The following is a 24,108-nucleotide window of genomic DNA, read 5'->3' as shown; positions in this document are numbered from 1 at the left end:
AAAAATATATTTAATAGAGCAAGTGCCTTCATTAGGATCGGGGCACAAGGTAAAGCTATATGAACTTAGGGAAGAAATAGAAGAGCAAACAGAAAGTTAAAATATGAATGGGCAGAGCTAATGAAAAAAGCAGAGGAATAAAAATAGAAATTCAAGTGCAAGTAAAAACACTAAACAGGAAAAGATGCCATTAAAAATGCAGTAATAAGGAGCTAGGGCTGGGGCCCTATGGTAGAGCACTTGTCTTGCACCTGTGAGGAGGCACTGGGATTGATCCTTAGCACCACATAAAAATAAATAAATAAAGATAAGATAAATATTTATAAAGATAAATAAATAAAGGAAGACATTAGACAGCAAAATCAGACAATGAAAGACCACTTCGACCACTTCGACAATAAATTACATAAACAAATCCAAGAAGCAAAAGATCAATTATACAGGGAGATAGAGGTTATAAAAAACAAACAAACAGAAATCCTGGAAATGCAGGAAACAATAAACCAACTTAAAAACTCAATTGAGAATACTACCAGCAGAGTAGAACACTTAGAAGATAGAACATCAGACAATGAAGACAAAGTATTTCAACTGGAGAAGAACATAGACAGCTCAGCAAAGCTGTTAAGAAACCATGAGCAGAACATTCAAGAAATATGGGATAACATAAAGAGACCCAACTTAAGGGTAATGGGGATACAGGAAGGTATTGAGGTCCAAACCAAAGGAATGAGCAATCTATTCAACGAAATAATACGAGAAAACTTCCCAGACTTGAAGAATGAGACAGAATCCCAAATCCTAGAAGCCTACAGGATGCCGAATGTGCAAAATCATAAGAGATCCACACCTAGACACATTATAATGAAGATGCCCAACATACAGAATAAGGAGAGAATTTTAAAAGCTACAAGAGAAAGGAAGCAGATTACATTTAGGGGTAAACCAATCAGGATAACAGCTGATCTTTCAACACAGACTCTGAAAGCTAGAAGATCCTGGAATAACATATTTCAAACACTGAAAGAAAAGGGGTTCCAACCAAGAATTGTGTATCCCGCGAAATTAAGCTTCAGGATGGAAGATGAAATTAAAACCTTCCATGATAAACAAAAGTTAAAAGAATTTGCAGCTAGAAAACCATCTCTTCAAAACATCCTCGGCAAAATATTACAGGAAGAGGAAATGGAAAATATCAATGAAAACCAACAGCGGGAGGTAGTACAGTAAAGGTGGGGGGGGAATAATCAAAGAGGAAAACAAACCATGTTTAGTAACATAAATAAACAAATATGGCTGGAAGAACAACCCATATCTCAATAATAACTCTAAATGTTAATGGCTTAAACTCACCAATTAAGAGACACAGGCTAGCAGAATGGATCACTAAACAAGACCCAACAATATGCTGCCTTCAGGAGACGCATTTGATAGGAAAAGACATACATAGACTGAAGGTGAAAGGTTGGGAAAAATCATATCACTCATATGGACTTCGGAAACAAGCAGGAGTGTCCATACTCATTTCAAATAAAATAGATTTCAAGCCAAAGTTAATCAAAAGGGATGAAGAGGGACACTACATACTTCTCAGGGAACCATACACCAACAAGACATAACAATCATAAATATATATGCCCCAAACAATGGTGCAGCTATGTTCATCAAACAAACTCTTCTCAAGTTCAAGAGTCTAATAGACCACCATACAATAATCATGGGAGACTTCAACACACCTCTCTCACCACTGGACAGATCTTCCAAACAAAAGTTGAATAAGGAAACTATAGAGCTCAATAACACAATTAATAACCTAGACTTAATTGACATATATAGAATATACCACCCAACACCAAGCAGTTACACTTTTTTCTCAGCAGCACATGGATCCTTCTCAAAAATAGATCATATATTATGTCACAGGGCAACTATTAGACAATATAAAGGAGTAGAGATAATACCATGCATATTATCTGATCATAATGGAATGAAATTGAAAATCAACGATAAAAGAAGTAAGGAAAAATCATGCATCACTTGGAGAATGAACAATAGGTTACTGAATGATCAATGGGTTATAGAAGACATCAAGGAGGAAATTAAAAAATTCTTAGAGATAAATGAAAACACAGACTCAACATATCGGAATCTATGGGACACATTGAAAGCAGTTCTAAGAGGAAAATTTATTGCTTGGAGTTCATTCCTTAAAAAAAGAAAAAACCAACAAATAAATGATCTAATACTTCAACTCAAAATCCTAGAAAAAGAAGAGCAAAACAACAGCAAAAGAAGTAGAAGACAAGAAATAATTAAAATCAGAGCTGAAATTAATGAAATCGAAACGAAAGAAACAATTGAAAAAATTGACAAAACTAAAAGTTGGTTCTTTGAAAAAATAAATAAAATCGACAGACCCTTAGCCACGCTAACAAAGAGAAGAAGAGAGAGAACTCAAATTACCAGCATACGGGATGAAAAAGGCAATATCACAACAGACACTTCAGAAATACAGAAGATTATCAGAAATTATTTTGAATCCTTATACTCCAATAAAATAGAAGATAGTGAAGGCATCGATAAATTTCTTAAGTCATATGATTTGCCCAGATTGAGTCTGGAGGATATTGACAACCTAAACAGACCAATATCAATTGAGGAAATAGAAGATACCATCAAAAGACTACCAACTAAGAAAAGCCCAGGACCGGATGGGTATACAGCAGAGTTTTTCAAAACCTTTAAAGAGGAATTAACACCAATACTTTTCAAGCTATTTCAGGAAATAGAAAAAGAGGGAGAACTTCCAAATTCATTCTATGAGGCCAACATCACCCTGATTCCTAAACCAGACAAAGACACTTCAAAGAAAGAAAACTACAGACCAATATCTCTAATGAACCTAGATGCAAAAATCCTCAATAAACTTCTGGCGAACCGGATACAAAAACATATCAAAAAAATTGTGCACCATGATCAGGTAGGATTTATCCCTGGGATGCAAGGTTGGTTCAATATACGGAAATCAATAAATGTTATTCACCACATCAACAGGCTTAAAAATAAGAACCATATGGTCATCTCGATAGATGCGGAAAAAGCATTCGACAAAGTACAGCATCCCTTTATGTTCAAAACTCTAGAAAAACTAGGGATAACAGGAACATACCTCAACATTGTAAAAGCAATCTATGCTAAGCCTCAGGCTAGCATCATTCTGAATGGAGAAAAACTGAAGGCATTCCCTCTAAAATCTGGAACAAGACAGGGATGCCCTCTCTCACCACTTCTGTTCAACATAGTTCTCGAATCACTGGCCAGAGCAATTAGACAGACGAAAGAAATTAAAGGCATAAAAATAGGAAAAGAAGAACTCAAATTATCACTATTTGCAGATGACATGATTCTATACCTAGCAGACCCAAAAGGGTCTACAAAGAAACTATTAGAGCTAATAAATGAATTCAGCAAAGTGGCAGGCTATAAAATCAACACGCATAAATCAAAGGCATTCCTGTATATCAGCAACAAATCCTCTGAAATGGAAATGAGGACAACCACCCCATTCACAATATCCTCAAAGAAAATAAAATACTTGGGAATCAACCTAACAAAAGAGGTGAAAGACTTATACAATGAAAACTACAGAACCCTAAAGAGAGAAATAGAAGAAGATCTTAGAAGATGGAAAAATATACCCTGTTCATGGATAGGTAGAAGTAACATCATCAAAATGGCGATATTACCAAAAGTTCTCTATAGGTTTAATGCAATGCCAATCAAAATCCCAACGGCATTTCTTGTAGAAATAGAGAAAGCAATCATGAAATTCATATGGAAAAATAAAAGACCCAGAATAGCAAAAACAATGCTAAGCAGGAAGTGTGAATCAGGCGGTATAGCTATACCAGACTTCAAACTATACTACAGAGCAATAGTAACAAAAACAGCATGGTACTGGTACCAAAACAGGCAGGTGGACCAATGGTACAGAATAGAGGACACAGAAACCAATCCACAAAACTACAACTATCTTATATTTGATAAAGGGGCTAAAAGCATGAAATGGAAGAAGGATAGCATCTTCAACAAATGGTGTTGGGAAAACTGGAAATCCATATGCAACAAAATGAAACTGAATCCCTTTCTCTCGCCATGCACAAAAGTTAACTCAAAGTGGATCAAGGAACTTGATATCAAATCAGAGACATGGCGTCTGATAGAAGAAAAAGTTGGCTATGATCTACATACTGTGGGGTCGGGCTCCAAATTCCTCAATAGGACACCCATAGCACAACAGTTAATAACTAGAATCAACAAATGGGACTTACTCAAACTAAAAAGTTTTTTCTCAGCAAAAGAAACAATAAGAGAGGTAAATAGGGAGCCTACGTCCTGGGAACAAATCTTTACTCCTCACACTTCAGACAGAGCCCTAATATCCAGAATATACAAAGAACTAAAAAAATTAGACAATGAGATAACGAATAACCCAATCAACAAATGGGCCAAGGACCTGAACAGAAATTTCTCAGAGGAGGACATACAATCAATCAACAAGTATATGAAAAAATGCTCACCATCTCTAGCAGTCAGAGAAATGCAAATCAAAACCACCCTAAGATACCATCTCACTCCAGTAAGATTGGCAGCCATTAGGAAGTCAAACAGCAACAAGTGCTGGCGAGGATGTGGGGAAAAGGGTACTCTTGTACATTGCTGGTGGGACTGCAAATTGGTGCGGCCAATTTGGAAAGCAGTATGGAGATTTCTTGGAAAGCTCGGAATGGAACCACCATTTGATCCAGCTATTCCACTACTCGGTCTATTCCCTAAAGACCTAAAAAGAGCACACTATAGGGACACTGCTACATCCATGTTCATAGCAGCACAATTCACAATAGCAAGACTGTGGAACCAACCTAGATGCCCTTCAATAGATGAATGGATAAAAAAAATGTGGCATTTATACACAATGGAGTATTACTCTGCATTAAGAAATGACAAAATCATAGAATTTGGAGGGAAATGGATGGCATTAGAGCAGATTATGCTAAGTGAAGCCAGCCAATCCCTAAAAAACAAATGCCAAATGTCTTCTTTGATATAAGGAGAGTAACTAAGAACAGAATAGGGACGAAGAACATGAGAAGAAGATTAACATTAAACAAGGACGAGAGGTGGGAGGGAAAGGGAGAGAGAAGGGAAATTGCATGTAAATGGAAGGAGACCCTCAGGGGTATACAAAATTACATACAAGAGGAAGTGAGGGGAAAGGAGGGAAAATATAAGGGGGAGAAATGAATTACAGTAGAGGGGGTAGAGAGAGAAGAGGGGAGGGGAGGGGGGAGGGGGGATAGTAGAGGATAGGAAAGGCAGCAGAATACAACAGACTCCAGAATGGCAATATGTAAATCAATGGTTGTGCAACTGAAGTGATTCTGCAATCTGTATATGGGGTAAAAATGGGAGTTCATATCCCACTTGAATCAAAGTGTGAAATATGATATATCAAGAACTATGTAATGTTTTGAACAACCTACAATAAAAATTAATTAAAAAAAAAAAAGATAATGTGTCCATCTATAAGTAAAAAAAAAATAAATTAAATTTAAATGCAGCAATGGACACGGAAACAGATGAGAAGAATGTGGAAAATACAATGGAAATAAGTTTAAATGACTGATTTCTTGAAGAGAAAACTGAAATAATCTAACAGGGAATACCTTTAAAGATCCTGAGCAAGAACATCTTCCTGACAGAAAAGAAGTATGAATGTAAAAATGTCAAGAGTACAGTATATCCCAGGGTAAACTGAACCTAAAGTGTCAACACCAAGATATAGCCTGGTATGTTAGTGGACTTTAAGAAAATTAAAAAAGAGAAAGGGAAAGGTACACTGAGGTGAGGTGAGGTGAAGTGAGGTGAGTTGAGTTGAGGTGAGTTGAGGTAAGGGAAGGGGTTGGGTCATTCAATCATTCAGGTATCCAGAAAAAAAGAGGAAGTCACTAAAACCGTGGGGAAAAAAATCCAGTTGTCATTAGGCGTGGCCAGAGTAACATTCAATACCGATAGAGCAATGGAAAAACAGTGGAAGGACGTCTAACATTGGGAGATAATTTAAATGTATTACACAACTCCCAAATTAAGCAGCAAAGTAATGACATACAAACAAAAGTTAGGATATAGACTCTGATATAAAAATGTAAAGTTGTGTTAACAAGTAGATGGGATTTTTTGCTAGACAGTCTGTGAAGTGAAAGGCAGACAGAAGTCAAGGATGCCTATTGGTGTTTAGCTCAAATAATGGTAAAAATCAAGTCATCTTTAACGAAGATATGTAGACTGTAGGTTAATAAGGATTAAGGAGAAATTAGTCAACTCTTTCTCTTTAGACTACTAAATTGATGAATAGGTGATAAAAATGACCATCAATAGATCTCCAGCTTAGGATATAAAAGGAGGAGTATATGGGTGGATAAGGTGGGCAATGATGTAATGCAAGGTAAACTGGAGCAAATCTGCTTATGAGCAAATACACGCCTGAATCAAATTCTCACTAGAGAATGAATAAATCAAAAACTCAAATAAGTGACATAGACTTTTAAGACCTTACAAGCACAAGGAATAATGTAAAGCTCAACGAATATGACCCATTACTAAACTTAAATAGACTACTGTGACAAGCACAATTCATTCTAGGAAGAAAAAAGTTTTAATATTAAACTATGTCCTGATGTAATTTGTAACATCAAAATGTAATATAAAAAACATAATTATCTGATGAGATGCTTAAAAGATCTTTGATTTAAAAATGTAACATCTTCTCTATTTCCTGTCCTCCAAAAAATCCTAAATAAAGGATACTTCTTTAGTTTGGTTTAAAAACAAATCTAACTCAATACAACAGCTAACTCAAACAGAAAAGGTATCCCCATTAATGTCACAAAAGGTAAAACTGTACACCCCCTTCCCCTTTTGAAGAAAAGGGAGGAGTTTTATTTTCAAGAGTCTAAGAATTTACTAATGGGCATTTTATTTCAAAAAGGATGGAGCAAAACTGGTGGTCTAACAAAGGGCTCCTGGGCCAGATCACCCCAGACCCTTGCCCACCCTATGCCCAGTACCTGTTTCAGAGAGATGGTTGATAACAGAGGGAGAACTTTTGAGAAAGGCAGGGAGGTAAGATAGATTCCCCCAGAGTTTCTACTTAACACTGAAGGGAGTAGACAGACCCACATTCATAAAATGGAAAATAAATAAAAATCAAACCAGGAAGCACAATTTAAGGCCTGTGTTGGCTATGAGATCAACGTAAAGCAACTAGCTACTTGCAAAGGTGCCCATGGCTGGCCTCAGTGAGGGAAGGTGAGGGTCAGACCCACTGGCCACCCTTCCTGCTCCCACCATCTCACAAAAGGAATGAGGGACAAGAGAGAAGATGACTTTTATTTTAATAATGTGATACCTTGTGAATACAGTAATAAGAATCAATAGCATAAGGTAAGCAGCCATAGTGGTACCTGAGCCAGTGTTGCTTCAGCTATAATGAAATTCCTCACTGTTTGTTGTTTTATGGGGCTATTTTTTTTCTCTTTTTGTTATTTTATTGTTCATTTGATTTGTATGCATCACTAATAAAAAGCAAACACCCCATTCTGCTCTGGCTGCTACAGTATGCTTTGGTGGTAGGGATGTGGGTTGGGTACAGAGTCTGGTCCCTGGAACAGACACCGGGTCCTTCCCCAAACTGGACTTTAAGGTACTTGCCCTGTTTATTTTTTAAACATCATTCTCATCATTCTGGAAATTCAACCCAATGCTAAGACAAAAATAATGAGATGTACTATCTAAAAGGAATATGATGTTCATTGAAAGAAGAATATGATATTAATTATATGTGCGCGTCCCTCCCAATGATGTAAAATGCAATTTATTTTTTAAAATGCTGATTAAATACCTATTAAGTGCCTACCATTGTTTTAGGTGCTGGGGATATACCATTGAATATTTTATACACAAAAATTTCAGTCCCTATGGAACTTAAAATACTAGAGCTGGGAAATAAACTATGAACAAAATAAATACAAAACCAAAACACAAAATGGATATAGCTAAAGCAGGGAAGTAAAAAAAGAAAAAAGAAGTTCCAACAAAGGAATGGTAGAAATGGATCACTGTGTGTCATTCTAAATAAAGTGATCATGAAAGAATCCCCTAAAATGGTGACACCTCAGTGCATACCATACAAAATGAGGAAGTAAGCCAGGGAGTTATTGGTGGGGGTGGGGGAAATTCTCCAATCAGAACAAACCACTTTAGCCAAGTCCCAATGTGGAATCATTTCTACCATGTTTGAAGAACATTAAGGGGCCAATGTTGCTGAGGTGAAATGAGAAAAGGAGAAGTATTAGGAGATAAGGTCAAAGCAATAATATGAGTCCAAATATCACAGGTGCCAGATCAAACAGGTCATTGCATTGACTCTGGATTTTTGTATGGTGATCTAAAAACAGCCACTGAAGTCCAGTTTCATTCTATGAGAAACTGGGAGTATAACTTTGAAATGATTTGTGTTTCAGTGGAATCTCTGTGCCTTCTATGTACAGAATAGACTAAAATTAGGAGCAGATGTAGGGAAAACATTTTAAAAAGCTATAACAATAATTTAGATAAGACAGTTGCTTAAAATAGGCTACTGTAATGATTTGTTGATTGAAAGGAGTAGCTATGTGATAGATTCTTATAGGGACACCCTATCAGTCCCACCTCTAGTGATCATACCTCTTGTGAACCCTTTTCCTTGAGTGATGTTTTAAGTATGTAAAGAAATGCAATACCATCTGCTTCAGGACTGATACCCACCCTGTATATGCTACCTGCCTATTGAGCCACCTAGTAGCTGATTTGGGTATCAGATAAACCATCACATATCACAGGGCTTGTGTTCAAGTATCCTTTACATAATAGCCTAACCCTACATTGTTCACCTCATTTCAGCTCATCACATAGCATTATATTATCTCACATCCTATCAAGAATAGTTAATATAGTACAAAAAGATACTATAAGAGAGACTGTATTCACATAACTCTTATTATAGCATATTGTCATAAACGTTCTAAATTATTTATTATGATTGTCAGTATTTACTATGCCTAATTTACAACTTAAATTTTATCACATATATGTGTATAAGTTTGTATAGGAAAAAGTACTATATATATATGTATAAACAGATTTATACACACACACACACACACACACACACACACACACACACACACATGCATACATACATACATTTTAATACTATCAGTGGCTTTATGCATTCCCCAGGAATTTTGGTATGTATTTTCCATGGAAAAGGGAGAACTAGTGTAAAAACTCCAGGGTTAACACCTAAGGAAGTAAATGTGATGTTGCCATTTTGTTGATAAGGAGTAAACAAGAAGTAGGGTTGTGTATGTGTATGTGTGTAATAATATATATATATATATTATATAGGATGGCCATTAAAGCAATACGTCAAAAACTACATAAATTTACTTATAACACAACATCAAAAACCAATTACAGGGCCTGGGGTGGTGGCTCAGTGCTAGAGTGCTTGCCTAGCATGTGTGAGGCACTGAATTCAATTCTCAGCACCACATACGAATAAATAAAAAAATAAAGGTCCATTGACAACTAAAACATATTTTTAAAAAAATCTAATTACAGCATTACTATGGAAAACAGAAATCCTGTTAGTAAAAACAAAAATATAACAGATGATGAAAAAATATAAAAAGCACATAAGCTATACAAAGAAAGCTACATATGTAACTGAAGTATACAAATATTTCAATAGACTCAGCTCTTACCTAAATTAGAATATTAAATATTGTAAATGTGCATTTTCCTCTGATTCATTCAGAATTTAACTTAATATACTCTGTAATAATTTCACCAAAACTAAGATTGTATAGAGCCCAAAATATCTACACTAGTATCTCAAGAGAATTTATCTAAAAATTCATATTTTTATGCAATCTAATAGACATTTATCTCTATCAGGTGCTTACCATGTTCTAAATTTGGGAGAGGTACAGCATATTTAGTCTCACAATAGCTTTGTAAGGTATAGTTACTGTCAACATTTAACACATAAGGAAACATGGAGAGGTTAAGAATTTTGCTGTAGGAAATCTTATGTATTTATTGCCTTCAAGTAGCACCCCATCCTCAAGAGTACTACACTGTTTGGGTTTCTGGGAACCATAAGAATTATAATAGTGGGGTAGGATTGTCATATCCTTTAGCTTTGTATGAAAAAGGGAATAAACTAACAGCTACTGTATTTGACTACACTCTTAGGTTTCTATGAATGAAACCTTATCTTGATAAAAGTAACCTAACAAGGCACAGACTAAGGTTTATGAGTGGAATAGACAGTCTACTGTTAACGTTCTCAGATTCATGCCTGCATGTTTTCCTAAAACTTTTATTTTTAATTTGTTGATTTCTCTATACAAATGTATTTTAAATTATTTTTATTTATCTTTTTCTTTAAAAGATCAAAAAATGATTCTTAGAACTTTTATCTTATTTACCAATAAATTTAGTTTTACCATGAATAATTGTTGACTTTCTTTGGAATGTAGCCAGGTTGTTTTATATGTAAAATAAGCATATGATTTTTTTTATAACTTTAGGAAATTTGCACTGGGATCAACAAAAATTAAATCTGACAATTTTAGACAATATGCCTTTATAGTTTTCTCAAACTTTAATCCAAGGCAGTCTTGACTGTCCTACTATCTGAGAGATTATTGTGAAAATTTACTCTACTGATGATATTAACTATACCTGTGTGAGCAGGACATAGCTGGTACTCCAGATGTTTTAGTAAAGCATAGGTATGCCAGAGAGTGACTGACGCATAAATAAAATTCAAGAGGCTTGCCATTTCAGTAAAGTTTCTGAAAACTAGTGGCCTGGCATGTTGATATATCACCTGTAAAATGCACCATAAATTGCTAAATTTTACATCATTTATCACCAAGAAAATGGCACAGATCATGATTTTAGAACTCTTGAATTTTAGAAGCAATATCTACCATATTTAAGTGTACTGCTTATCAATCGTATCAATTTTGAGTATGACCCAAAACAAAAATAAGATGTAAAATTCAGGCAGGCTCCAAATCAAGAAAGTCTATCATGTGGACCTTTAATTCAGCAGATTCTATACTGCTCAATGTTTCAGGAACAAACTGGATATTACAAGAAGATTTTGGTGTGGTTTGGGAGGCAGAGGCAGGAAAATCAAAAGTTCTAAGCCAGCCTCAGTAACATCAAGGCCCTAAGCAACTCGGTGAGACCCTGTCTCTAAATAAAATACAAAATAGGGCTGGGAATGTGGCTCAGTGGTTGAGTGCCCCTGAGTTCAATCCCCAGTACAAAAAAAAAAAAAAAAAAAGAAGCAGCTTTTGGCAAGGTGGAACAAGAATCACACACAATGCTAATTAGAATAAGTTATACTCCATGTATGCATAATGTCAAAATACACTCTACTATCATGTATATCTTTAAAAATTTTTTTTTAAAAGAGAAAAAAAGAAACACATAAACCACTAGAATTTTAGAGTGAATTCATGGTCCCTTTACTAAAAAACTATTCATATTTTATGACCCTTAATAAAAAATAATTTCAAGCTCCTATCACCATGGCCACTTTGTTCATAATCCCAATTAGAACAAGCACAAGAGGAGTTGAGGAAAGAGCCTACCCATCAACAAAGGAGATTATTTTGCCTCCTTTGCAGAAGTAGGGAGCTCTTAAAAGAACAATTACACAAGTCAATATTAATCTATCAATTTATTTTCAGAGGACCATCTTTTCCATCAATCTTCTTAAACTAATTCTCCAATCTTTCTTATTCTGAACTCCTAACCACCCAGCCCTTCCATTAGTCATGGTCCATAAAACTACATAAATAATTTCCTAAAGTCTTATCTCCTTCCAGACAAAGTGAAAAAATAGATATGTATTTCAACTTTTCCTCTTTGAAAGCTATAAAGTTCTGACAGTTCAATTCTATCATGTGCTGGTGTTGTCAGTACTATCTAAAAATGAGGCTTAATATTTGTTTTTCTTCCCTAGATAGCTAGTTAGAAAAAATTTTCCATGAGCCATGGGTGTGTATTGTTAATGTCAGCCATATATTCATACAATTTTCAATATACATGCACTCTTAGGACCAGTTCAAGTTTGTCTTACAAGTGCTGCTTTGCACAATTTAACTGCTTTGCACAAATTAGAAAATTTTATCACATTCATTATCAGACTGTTTGCTAAATGTGCAAAGAAATTACCAATGAGCTGAACAATATGAATTTCCTCATCACAGATGAGGGATATTTATTAGTGAGTGCCCAGACTGCAACAAGTAGGGGCCAACACTGGACTCAAGATATAAGACATAACAGGAGGAACAACCAGCTACCTAGTGGCAGGCTGATGACATTAAACATCTTCTTACCCAAGACACAGACTTCACATCCTTGGCCACCCTGCTTCTCTATGAAACTCTATCTTACTACATGTGGACTTACAGATGCTTCACCAAGGTTCATGCCATCAATAAAACACTACTTCTGACCAAGAAACTAACTTAACAAAAGAAGTAAAGCACTGAGCAAATATCCACGGAGTTCACCACTCTTTTGTTGCACCCTATTTCCCCAAAGCAATTTATCTTGGTATTAGTGGAATGGCACGTTGCATACTCGTAATGACATCACACAGGACACAACACCTTGCAGTGCTATTCTCTAAGATGCTCTAAAACAGAAACCAATAAATGGTGTTATTGCTCTTATAATTGTAACATATGGGTCTAAGAACTAAGGGGTAGAAGAGGAAATGAAGGTTTCCTTTGGTTTTCTAACCCATTAACTTATGGGTGTAAGAGGTGGATGTTTTAAGACCTTATTATAAAGTGGAGTATTCTACTGGCCTGAACATTTAAACTTTTCCCTACCCTCTAAGGCTTCCTTATATCCTTATAACCAATAAGGAGAATAAAGTAAGTGTGTTGGCTGGAGGAACAGATCATGATTATCACTGAAAACAAGCCTATGGCTATACAACTGAGGCAAAGGGGATAAAGCTGATATCTAAGGGATCCCCTGTAGCACTCTCCAAGGCTAGTGTTAAAAATTAATGGAAGATTTATGCAACTCAATACAGACAAGACCATTATGGCCTCCAGAACCACAAATATAAAGCTCTACATATAGAACTAGAGCTTAAATATATGTAAGATTTTTTAAATGCTCTAACCAGCTATTTGAAAAACAAACTAAAATAGAACAGCTGGTAGGGGAAGTTATAAATGCCATCTAAAGTCTCAAGTTTACTTGTAGAGATAAGAATTGCATTTCATCAACCATATTTTCAATCTTTCTCTGTTAAGTAAACATTTATATAGTAATCAATTTCCTTTTTCTTCCATCTCTGTTTCCCTTTTTATATAGGCTATTGATTTTGTAATTTGGACTACAGGTTATAGTGTATGATGATATGACTGTAAATGAACTAACAAAGAAAGAAAATCACCAAACACTGATAGAAGAGGATAAGAACATTTTTGTTTGTAAGAGGGAAATTATACTGTAGTAGGTGAGAGTTATTGCTGTTTGGGACTTTAGTGCTCTGAGGTTTAAATGATTCAAAATACCTGAAGTGCTTAGAACAGTCCTGGCAATAGTAAGCACTTCTTCAAATATTAGACATTATTATATTTTTGTATAATAGGCTTGAGATTCATTGCTGTTAGACAAACAGGAAAAAAAAACTAAACAAGTAGAAAAATGATATCTTATTAATTAATTCCAAGAAAAATAAATGGGTGAGAGAAAAATATATAATCACAATATATCTTTAAAATAGCAGTAAACAGCATTTAATATTTTGTTGTTGTTGTTGTTGTTGTTAAATGCTGACTCACTCTTCATTCAAACCATGCAGTTTTGTTTAGGATTCCCATTTCAGATAAAGGCAACACTGTTTGTAAGTACTATCTTCTCATCTACTGCTGCTGTTGATGCCTATGAGTGTAGTGTTCATGACTGTTAGGTAGATCATAGTTTATAACACTTGGTGCACATCAATCCTAAGAACCAATGAGTTAGTCATGATCAGAACACAGCTTCCCTCGGATCAGAATTCCCTCATGAAACATCTTTCTCTTACTGGTCCGTGTCACCATGCAGAGCAGAAACTGTGAAGTCCCGAGCATACACTTTCTCAGCAAACCAGTACATCTTGTGCCTTGTATTGAGAAAAAATAACTGCCTGCTCAATGGTCAGTGTCTCATACAAGTCACAAAGTATATCCAAGTTAATCCTCCCTTTTAACATTAAAATTGTTTGATTTCTTCAAGAGTCAATTCTTCTTCTTCACCAGAATTCAAATGGGGTCTTTCATGAATTTCTGCTCACTTCCAATACAACCAGATTATCTGTATTTAATTTTTGGAAAACCTTGCAGATTTGATTGTTAAACCCTCAGTTTATCATTTCATATACTTCACCCAACACAAACATTCTGATCCATTTTGGAGAAAGCTGTCATCTGTTCAGTATAGTCAAACATCCTCCTGGGTTCACCAACAACATAAGGTGCTTCAGCCTACATGTTTTGCACTTAATTTGGAACATGAGTTCTACCAATGCAGGTGTGACAAGTTTCTCCACAGTGTTTCCAAGTTTCAGAATTCCATTTTGGATCTGTGGAGCAGTTTTCTGGGGTCAATACTACTGCTTGGATCGCCTTGAACTCAGTCTCCAACTGTTGCAAGATGGAAATAGCAAATGTGATTATCTTGCCAGTACATAACTGAGCTTGACCAATCATGTCATATCTTCCATTTCAAGGAATAATAGCCCTCTGATGAACAGAAGAAAGCATCTCAAAACTGTAAGCATACATGCCCCCAAGAAGAGACTCCTTTAAATTCATACCATCAAAATTGTCAACAAACTATTCCAGTTTCCCTTGACTACATCATCAGGGTACATTTCCTCTGGGCTGCCATTTTCTCTGTTATAATCTTCACAGCCGTTAGACGTGATCTAAAGAATCACTAAGCACTCTACTAAAAAAACACACTTAACCTATTTAGTACAGTAAACCTCTCAGCTGCACTTGGAGTCTTGATTCAGTATTTCTGAAAGATAAAACTCCAAACTTTGCTGAAGTAGGAGAATAGACACCCAGCAGAGCAGGGCAAGACTACATGGAATCTGAAGATACTCTTACATCTTACGATTAATTTAAACTAATCTTATTATGAAAGACCTACACTTTCAACTAATTCTCTATTTTCATCTCATGCTCAGTGGTACCTTAATTACTAGTATTTCTAGATGTACTAAAACTCAAAAAAGTTACTTTGCATTTCCTCCATTGACAGCTCAGGTGTCACCTTTCCTGGCCTGCTCTATCAATTACAACTTACCCACTGGTTTTGTAGCTCCCAAAATTATAATTTGGAAGCCTCAACCTACCTGAAAGATTTTGTCCCTCACATCCTTTCTTACTAAAAAGTGGTTCCATCAGTATAAGGGAGTAAACTAAGAAATGGAAAACTAGATTTCAGCTAACAGGATCTAACTCAAGAGAGGAAAAAAAGAATCCCCCAGTACAGAATAGAACAAAAGAGTGTGATAAAATAGATCACCTGGTACACATTAGCTTCAGAGTTTGTTTCTACATACATATAAACAGGATATGGACTCTGCCATCAAGAATGTAAAAATCTTTTGGCCTAAAACAACTGAAAAGAATAACTATAAATCAACTACACATACATTATGTATTAAGAAAGTACAATGCATGGGTTAGGCATTACATTCTTTGGAACCAGACTACCTGGATGCAATGTCCCAGCTTACATAAATTATTATTTGTGTTATTTTATGTAAATAACTTCATTTCACTATGCCACAATTGATTCATTTATTAAAAAAGAAAAAGAAAATGGAGCCCAGCACCACTGTGCACACATGTAATCCAAGCAACTTAGATGCTGAGGGAGGAGAATCACCAAATTCAAGACAAGTCTCAACAACAGCGAGACCCTGTCTCAAAAGGACTGGGAATGTTGCTCAGTGGTAAAGTGCCCTGGCATTCAATCCCCAATTCCCCTCCCCACCAAGATATGTGAAACCAATACAAGTACCTGGGACATAATGAACATTGTGTTACACAATAACTGAGGTGACAGTATAATTTTTTGAATATTCTGGAGATACACTATTATTAGATACATAGAAAATAAACTATGATAAAAAGTCATGCAATAATTAACTCAAGAAAGAAGTTTAAGGAAAAAGAACATATAGCCCTATTCTTTAATCCATCAATGAGTAATATTTATAGTCATAACATTATAAGCCTTCAATGGTGATTTAATCAAGATTATGATAAAACTGTAGAGTAGAGAGAGAGAGAAAAAAAAAACATCTAAATCCTAAGCTTCTAAGTCACAAAAGAGATAAAGGTTTAAGGTTGAAAAATCAAGACAGTAACAAACATTTTATTTAAAAATCTAGAAATGAATAGCAAAAGAAACAAATGCAGTGAGTCAAGATTTGCAGCCTCTGAAGAGTGGACTTAGAAGTATGGAAGGATATTTAGAGGATTCCTTTTCATTCTTAAGAACTTTCCCATACGATTTGACTTTTTAAACTATGTACATTTATTACTTTAATAAAAATGTAAATTTAAAATAGTGTTTGGTAAATGTCATATAGATCATGAATTAACATCTTTTCTAGCTTCTCTGTCACACAAAAAAAGCAACAAAAGCTCTGTACTAGAAGTGGAAAAGGAAAACTTAAACCACACAAAATCAGGACCCTTTATTCAGTTCTTCACTTTTACTCAACTAAATAAAAACAAATATATTTATCTCCTATTCTCTAAATTATGATTTTAAAAAAGTTCTTTTCACCTTATTAAATTATATATCTAATGTAATAAAGTTGGACATAGTTTAATTTTTTGTCATAAAGAAAAATATTTTGAGTAATGAAGTTATTTAAAAAAGAAAAAACAATGCCAATGTAACATCCCATGAGTTTATCTTGTTTACATTGGAAACCTGAAACAAAATTCCTCCTAGGTAAAGGACTGAGGTTAGCCACAGGAAATTGGACCTACCAAAGTGGAAATGTTCTCAAGAACAAATCAAAGTATACACCATCAGAACTTTATAACCAGGGTCAGTTCAGACCCCTAAGACTTGCAGGATTCTCATGTTAAGCATTAAAGACTTTTAGAGTGATTCTAATTGGGTACTACTAATAAACAGTAGGTTGTTGCATTATATGAATATAATATTCCATATATCAACCCTATGACCTTTTCTGATATAATAATACATGTATATTACAAAATATATCAGTAAAGGGCTTCTTATGCACGAGAAAAAAAATACATTCATTTCTATTAATAATCTAAATCTTTCTGTGTATATATCATCATAAATTCCATAAACTATTTCATTCTATAACCCAAAGACATTGCAAGCATGCAGTTTAACATAACACTACATACAACTGTGTAACATGTTGATAATTACCAGGAAACATCAACATACCACTGAGTATGTACCAATAAGCAGAACTAGCATAACTTAGTTTATAGACAAGAGAAGAGCCCAAGAACAGATTGCTTCTGTTATCAATGTAGTCCTGATATGAAATAAGCCATGTGTGAGCCCTCTGTGAAGTTTCCATCAGTGCTGACATGAGGAATCCACTATGCCCTGAGATAGGCAGCACTGTATTTTCATACCATTATGCTAAGAAATCAGGACTGATTTTCATGTCCAACTATCAACAAGGAAGATACAGATATTATTTTGCCTCAGATGCAAAGGAAATCTCTCAATCTAGTAAGGAAATGGGCATTTTACATTATTACAAAAAGCTAAAACTTGAAATGCCATACACTACATAATTTCTCTTTCTCCTAGACCAATACCCTCACTACTCTCACACACATCCACCCACACTCCATCTCCCTCACCCACACCCAACCTCCTTCTCTCTCTGTACCTTCTACCACCTTTCCCTCTCTCCCACTCAAAATCCCTTCCTCCTCTTCTTCTTCCTTTCTTCTTTCTTCCCTCTCCCCACTCTATACACAACAACAACGCTTTTCCTTTCTTCCTCCCTTTTTCCTCTTTCTCTCCCCTTCCCCTTTGTTCCAATTCATTACTGGAAATAATAAGCAGTATCTCCTTAAAGGGAAATACTTATTTAAACAATGTGAATAAATCCTATGAAATTAGGAACTAACCTTTTCAATTGTTTTGTAATGTGTTTAGAGTAAGGTAAATCACCTACAAGTTTACAAATAACTCAAATTGAATCTCACCATAGGAATGATAATTCTCTTCTGTTAATTACTATAAATTCTGCATGTTGCTTTATAAATAGCCCTTCAATAGATGAATGGAATAAAAAAAATGTGGCATATATATACACAATGGAATATTACTCAACAATAAAAAAGAATAAAATCATGGCATTTGCAGGTAAATGGATGGTGTTGGAGAAGATAATGCTAAGTGAAGTTAGCCAATCCCCCCCAAAAAAAAATGCCAAATGTTTTCTCTGATATAAGGAAGGCGATTCATAGTGGGGTAGGAAGGGAAAGCATGGGAGGAATGCACTAACTCTAGATAGGGCAGAGGGGTGGGAGGGGAAGGGAGGAGGCATGGGGTTAGCAATGATGGTGGAATATGATGGTTATCATTATCCAAAGTACACGTATGAAGAAGCAAATTGATGTGAATATACATTGTATACAACTAGGGATATGAAAAAATGTGTTGTATATGTGTAATATGAACTGTAATGCATTCTTCTGTCATTTATTTAAAAAAATCAATTAAAAATATATTAGCATCTCATTAATGTGAGGAGGCAGACACTTATCCAGAGTAACTGGAGTGGTTCTGTACAGTTTAATGTTTGCTATCTTCTCCAATTGAAGGAATTTCAAATATGTTCTTAGTTTATCTCAACCCTGCAGTCACAGTTTCCCTTTTTTTTTTTTTTCTGCTCTTTTCTCTTCATATTAATTCAGTATATTCAGGGAAGAAATACATTTCATTTCTCTTAACAATCTAAATCTTTCTGTATATATATCATCATAAATTCTGTAAACTATAGTTTGCAAATTCTAACCAAATATAGTTTGTGTACAATCACATTCATAGGTGTATATTATATATACCCGGCACACATGTGCACATATGTCTCACTTAACCAAACACAATTCATTCCTGTAATACATTTTCCTTCTGATCAACCCAAACTAGTAGAATAGCAAAGCTCAATTCCCCTCCTGTGAGCAAAACAAAAAAAGAGATATGCATTACAGAAACACTAACTGCACACACACTAGCCACACCCCCAAGTCCTGAGCTTAATGTTTTCAGTACACATATAACCACATCTGAAGAAGAGAGGAAAAAGTGTCAGTTTGCCACCAAAATCCTGTGTGAGCATTGAAGATGGAGCAGAGGCTATGGGGAACCCACTCATTTATCTTGGCAACAAATTCAGATCAGAGTTCAGAAATATTCTTGCACCTCCTGGAATTGGAGATTAGATTGAGCTTTTGTAAATATGCATAGAGTATGGTTTGGGGTACCACTGAGTTTGATGAGTTTGCATAGTATGCAGATTTGAATGTTCACTAAAACTTGTAAATATGCTCAAAGAAAAGCTTAAGGTAGATATACAGAGTTTTTAGTAAAGAACAGATAATTAAAGCCACTGTAGAAACAAAATGGAAACAACTGAAAATGTAACTCTAGAAGATAATTATAATTGCAAAGGTAGAGGAGGAGAAAAAATCAGCAACAATAACAAAAAAAATTACAAAAAGGAAAAAAAGTTGCAAAAGCCATAAAGAAGACAGTAACTAACAAAGTGCTAATTTGGTAGAGATTTAATTTAATAAATATTTTCTGAATGAACATATGAATGAAAGAAATTTCAATAACATGGTAGAAGGTGAAATGTTACAGAGAACAGTCAAATAAAATGAGTAACAAAAAGGGGGTACACAGAAATACACAAGATTTAAAATGTCCCTGTTCATTGACTCAGCAAGTTCACTTATAAAAATTTGTTATAAAGCAGTAATTATGTATAGTCAGCTATTTATATATGGGTATGTGTAATAAAAACATTGAAAATAACCTAATTGTCTAAAGACAAAAAATTTGGATTCATCATTATATTGGCATGAAATTCAATCCTTTCAAATTATAAACATGAAAGGATAATTTAAAATACTTAAGTATAAAAGCTTTTTTCAAAATAATAGCACCTGTTTTTCAAAAAGTACATTTATAGCTAAATGTCAAAAAAAAAATAGACATTAACTGGTTAATGGTTAAGTGGTTAAAAGGCTAATGAGCATGGTTTTCTACTTTTTGTTTTTAGCATTCTGTATTCTATATAAAAAAGAATTCCTTAACTAAATAAGAATTTTGAATTAATTATTGATGTCTTCAAGGAGTAATAGATCATTATTTTCTTCAAATTAATAAAAAATAAAAATTAATACTGGATTTGTGTATACATATGTGTATAACAATGTATATGTGTGTATAAAATCCAAAATGTGAATGAATTTCTAGTCTGGTTATATTCTAATTTTTGATACAAAAAGATTGAATAAGGTAATTTTAAAATTATTTCTTATTACTAACATTAATGATATTTAAGTCTAGCTACCAAATAGGATACTAAGACAAATAACTTGATAAATCGCTGTAATGGAATTTTTAAAATTTTTTTAATTAATTGCTCATGACAATACAATGATTTGTAATGGAATATTAACCCTCAACTATATTTGCTATAAGTTAAAGTAACCAAACTATTTTTAACCTGAACTTATTTCAAAATCAGATATGAATACTTTAATTTTCTCTTAAAGTCATCTTAGAGGTCAGATTTTTACAAATAAGCTGGTCATGCATTAAGCTATTATACTGAATATAATATTTACTACTGATAGTTCAATGTAAAATATTAACAGCAAGTGATTAATTTCAAAGGTTATTGTAAGTATAGGTTCCAGAGTTTTGATTTTAAGATAATTAACAATAAATTTACCACACTAAAGTTTCAAATAAAGCAAAAAAAAAAAAAAAAAAAAAAAAAAAAACAGGTTTTAGGAGAACTGTATTAGCAGTTTTTAACTAAATTTGAATGTATATTTAATAAAAATTACTGTATAATATTTAAATTGTTAAAATAATAAATTCTAGGGGCTGAGAATGTGGCTCAGTGGTAGAACGCTTGCCTAGCATGTGTGAGGCACTGGGTTTGATCCTCAGCACCACATAAAAATAAATTAAATAAAGGTATTGTGTCCATTTCTGACTAAAAATATTAAAATATAGTAATAATCTATAGCCTGTAACTAAAACTTAATTTATAGTTTGATATAATAAAAACTATTAATATTGAATAATACCATAATTCTTTCCCCACAAGATATGCAGTTTTGTATGTGGAAATAAAATGTCCTAGGAAGAGTTATCCTTTAAAACCTACAGGTGGCTGAAAACAAAAATCTTTAGATAATGAAGCTTTAAGCAGGATCAAAAGTTTCCAGGCATTATTTTAATTGATTGGAAGATTTAGCAAATAAATGTTAACCAAGTAATCAAAAAATACTTGGCAATATGGTAGATATGAAAGCAGAAGAAAACTATACTCTCTTGGGGAGCTGAAGTTTAGTAAAAGAGGAGAAATAAGTAAAATATTAAATCTGCGAGAATAACCATAAAGGCAAGATCCCAATGTGCTAAAGTAATTCATAAAATTAACTTTGCCTTAAAAGATGGGCAGTATTTTTTATACATAGAAAAAGAAGTGAATGCAGTATTCAAAGCATAGAAACCATGTACAGAGGCAATAAAAAATGTTGTGCTTGAGGTAAATAGGAAGTTAGAACATCAGTTCAAGCTGAGGAAGGATGAAAACTAATGTATAAAGGAAAGGTAGAGATATATTTCAAAAAGCCACACAAAGGTTCGTAGAATTGTCAATTACTCAAACTGGGAAAAGGGCAGCAGGCTTTATAAAAAATATGTTTCTTTTCTGCATTAATTATTTCATATTCTTTGATAATCTAAATATACGATTCCTCTTTAGGCAATAAAGTTAATAAGAATGATCACATTTCATTTACTCATCATTAAATTCCCCCACATCTAGCACAGAACATAGCTCATAAGCATTCTGTAATTATTAGGGAAATAAAATAAAATAGGGAAGAGTAATTTAAAAATTATAAGTATTATTCTGCAGTAACCTATAAAAGATACTGCATATCTTAAGCTGCTACACTGAGAAACTCAGATTTGCTTAGATAGGAAAATATGGTCTCAGACTCATAAAGGCAGGTTAGGAAAAAGGCAAAAAAACAACCTCTTAATATGGACTGAATATGTGTCCCAAAGATTCATGAGCTAGAAGTCTGATCTCCAATGGGGTGCTGTTGAGGTGATAGAATAGATAACAGGTGCATCTTGGAGTAAGGTGAGTAGGTCAGTGGAGGTGCCACTCTCAAAAGAGATTCATGTAGTTCCCTGTGGGTCCATCTCAGTTCCCACAAAACCCTAGTTTGTTCCCATAAGATCCTGGCTATTATAAAAAGAGTGAGTCTGGCCTCCAAATCCCCTGGTTTCCTGTCCTTCCATGTGATTGCTCTCTTCTGCACATGACAGGTTCCCTTTCCATTTTTTTCACCATGCTGTCATGCAGCCAGTGGACTTTTACCAGGTTCCTGGCACCATACTAGGACTTTAGACTCTCCCGTCATCAGAATCATAAGCCAATTAAACCTCTTTCCTTTTTAAGTTACCCGCCTCAGGTATTTTGTTATATCAACAAAAAATAGACTAGGGATAAACAGGGACAAGGGAAGGAGGACAACAAGCATTAATGTCCTCATCTTTCATAGCAGAGATTCAATGAATACTATTTAAAGTTAAATATAATGCTCAAACTTCTTGAACAATGTTCAAGCCTCTTGAAATGTTTTACCTAATATTTTTTTCTTAACCTTCAAAGAATCTCTGGGAAAATAACAACTCCTAGAGTGAAAATTTAAAAAAAAAAAAAAAAAAAAAAAAAAGGTTTTTTTCAAATTCAGAAATTCTTTCAGTCTCATCAGGGTTTCTTTTTTCTTTTCTATAAAATTCAGTTAGAATTTAAAGTGCCAACTATATTATGATTCCATTTCTATAAAAGAATTTAGTTCTATCATTCTATTTGTATATGTATAAAAAGATGTCTAGAATAATTTTCTTCAATGTTAATAATGACACTTTGGGAATTAGGATGAATTTCACTTAATTTATCATGCTTAAGTTCCTGTATTAGTTAATTTCTTTAAAATAAAGATAAATTACTGTTTGAAAAACAAAGAGAAAATTAAGATGACTTTCAGATTTAAGCAACTGAAGAGATGAATGGGCTACTTAAGGAGATAGAAATGAAAGATTAGTTTTGCTAGTTTTTGTGGAAAGAGATTTGACAGATCCAAGAATTCAATTTTAGACATGTTAAGTCTGTGATGACCAAGAAATGAATGAATAGAGATGACAAGAGGCAGTTTTTTATGTGACTTGGTGGCTCAGAAGAGAAGTTTGGGTTAGGAATATGAATTGAGGCATCTGCCAACATAGGTAGACATATTTAAAGATAAAGGTGAAAAGAATTAGAAGCAAAGTACAGAGAAGAAATGTCCCTGGGCCCAGAACTAATTCCTGAGGATTTTAACATTCAGATGTTGCTTAGAGAATGAGAAGAGAAATTGCAGCCATAGGAGTATGCAGCATCGCAAAAACAAAGAGAAGATAATTTTCATACAGAAAAATATGGTCTATTATACTAAATGCTACTGATAGTTTTCATAAAATGAGAATTTGAAAAGAAGAATGCATTAGTCATTAATATGGAAATTATAAGTGACCTTGATGTGAGCAGAATGAACAACTCTGTAAGAGTTA

General features: G+C 34.2%; 1 protein-coding gene and 1 pseudogene across 1 annotated transcript in view; both read right to left on the bottom strand.

Annotated features, from left to right (window-relative positions):
* The window catches only part of Tbc1d32 (TBC1 domain family member 32), a 191,398-nt gene that overhangs the window by 64,738 nt on the left and 102,552 nt on the right, over positions 1 to 24,108 (bottom strand). The window lies entirely within an intron of this gene.
* Positions 14,021 to 14,906, bottom strand: LOC143401674 (eukaryotic initiation factor 4A-II pseudogene; annotated as a pseudogene).

This window comes from Callospermophilus lateralis, chromosome 6 (assembly GCF_048772815.1).
Source record: "Callospermophilus lateralis isolate mCalLat2 chromosome 6, mCalLat2.hap1, whole genome shotgun sequence".
In the NCBI taxonomy this organism is placed as follows: Eukaryota; Metazoa; Chordata; class Mammalia; order Rodentia; family Sciuridae; genus Callospermophilus; species Callospermophilus lateralis.
This window is presented reverse-complemented; position numbering and strand designations above follow the sequence as displayed.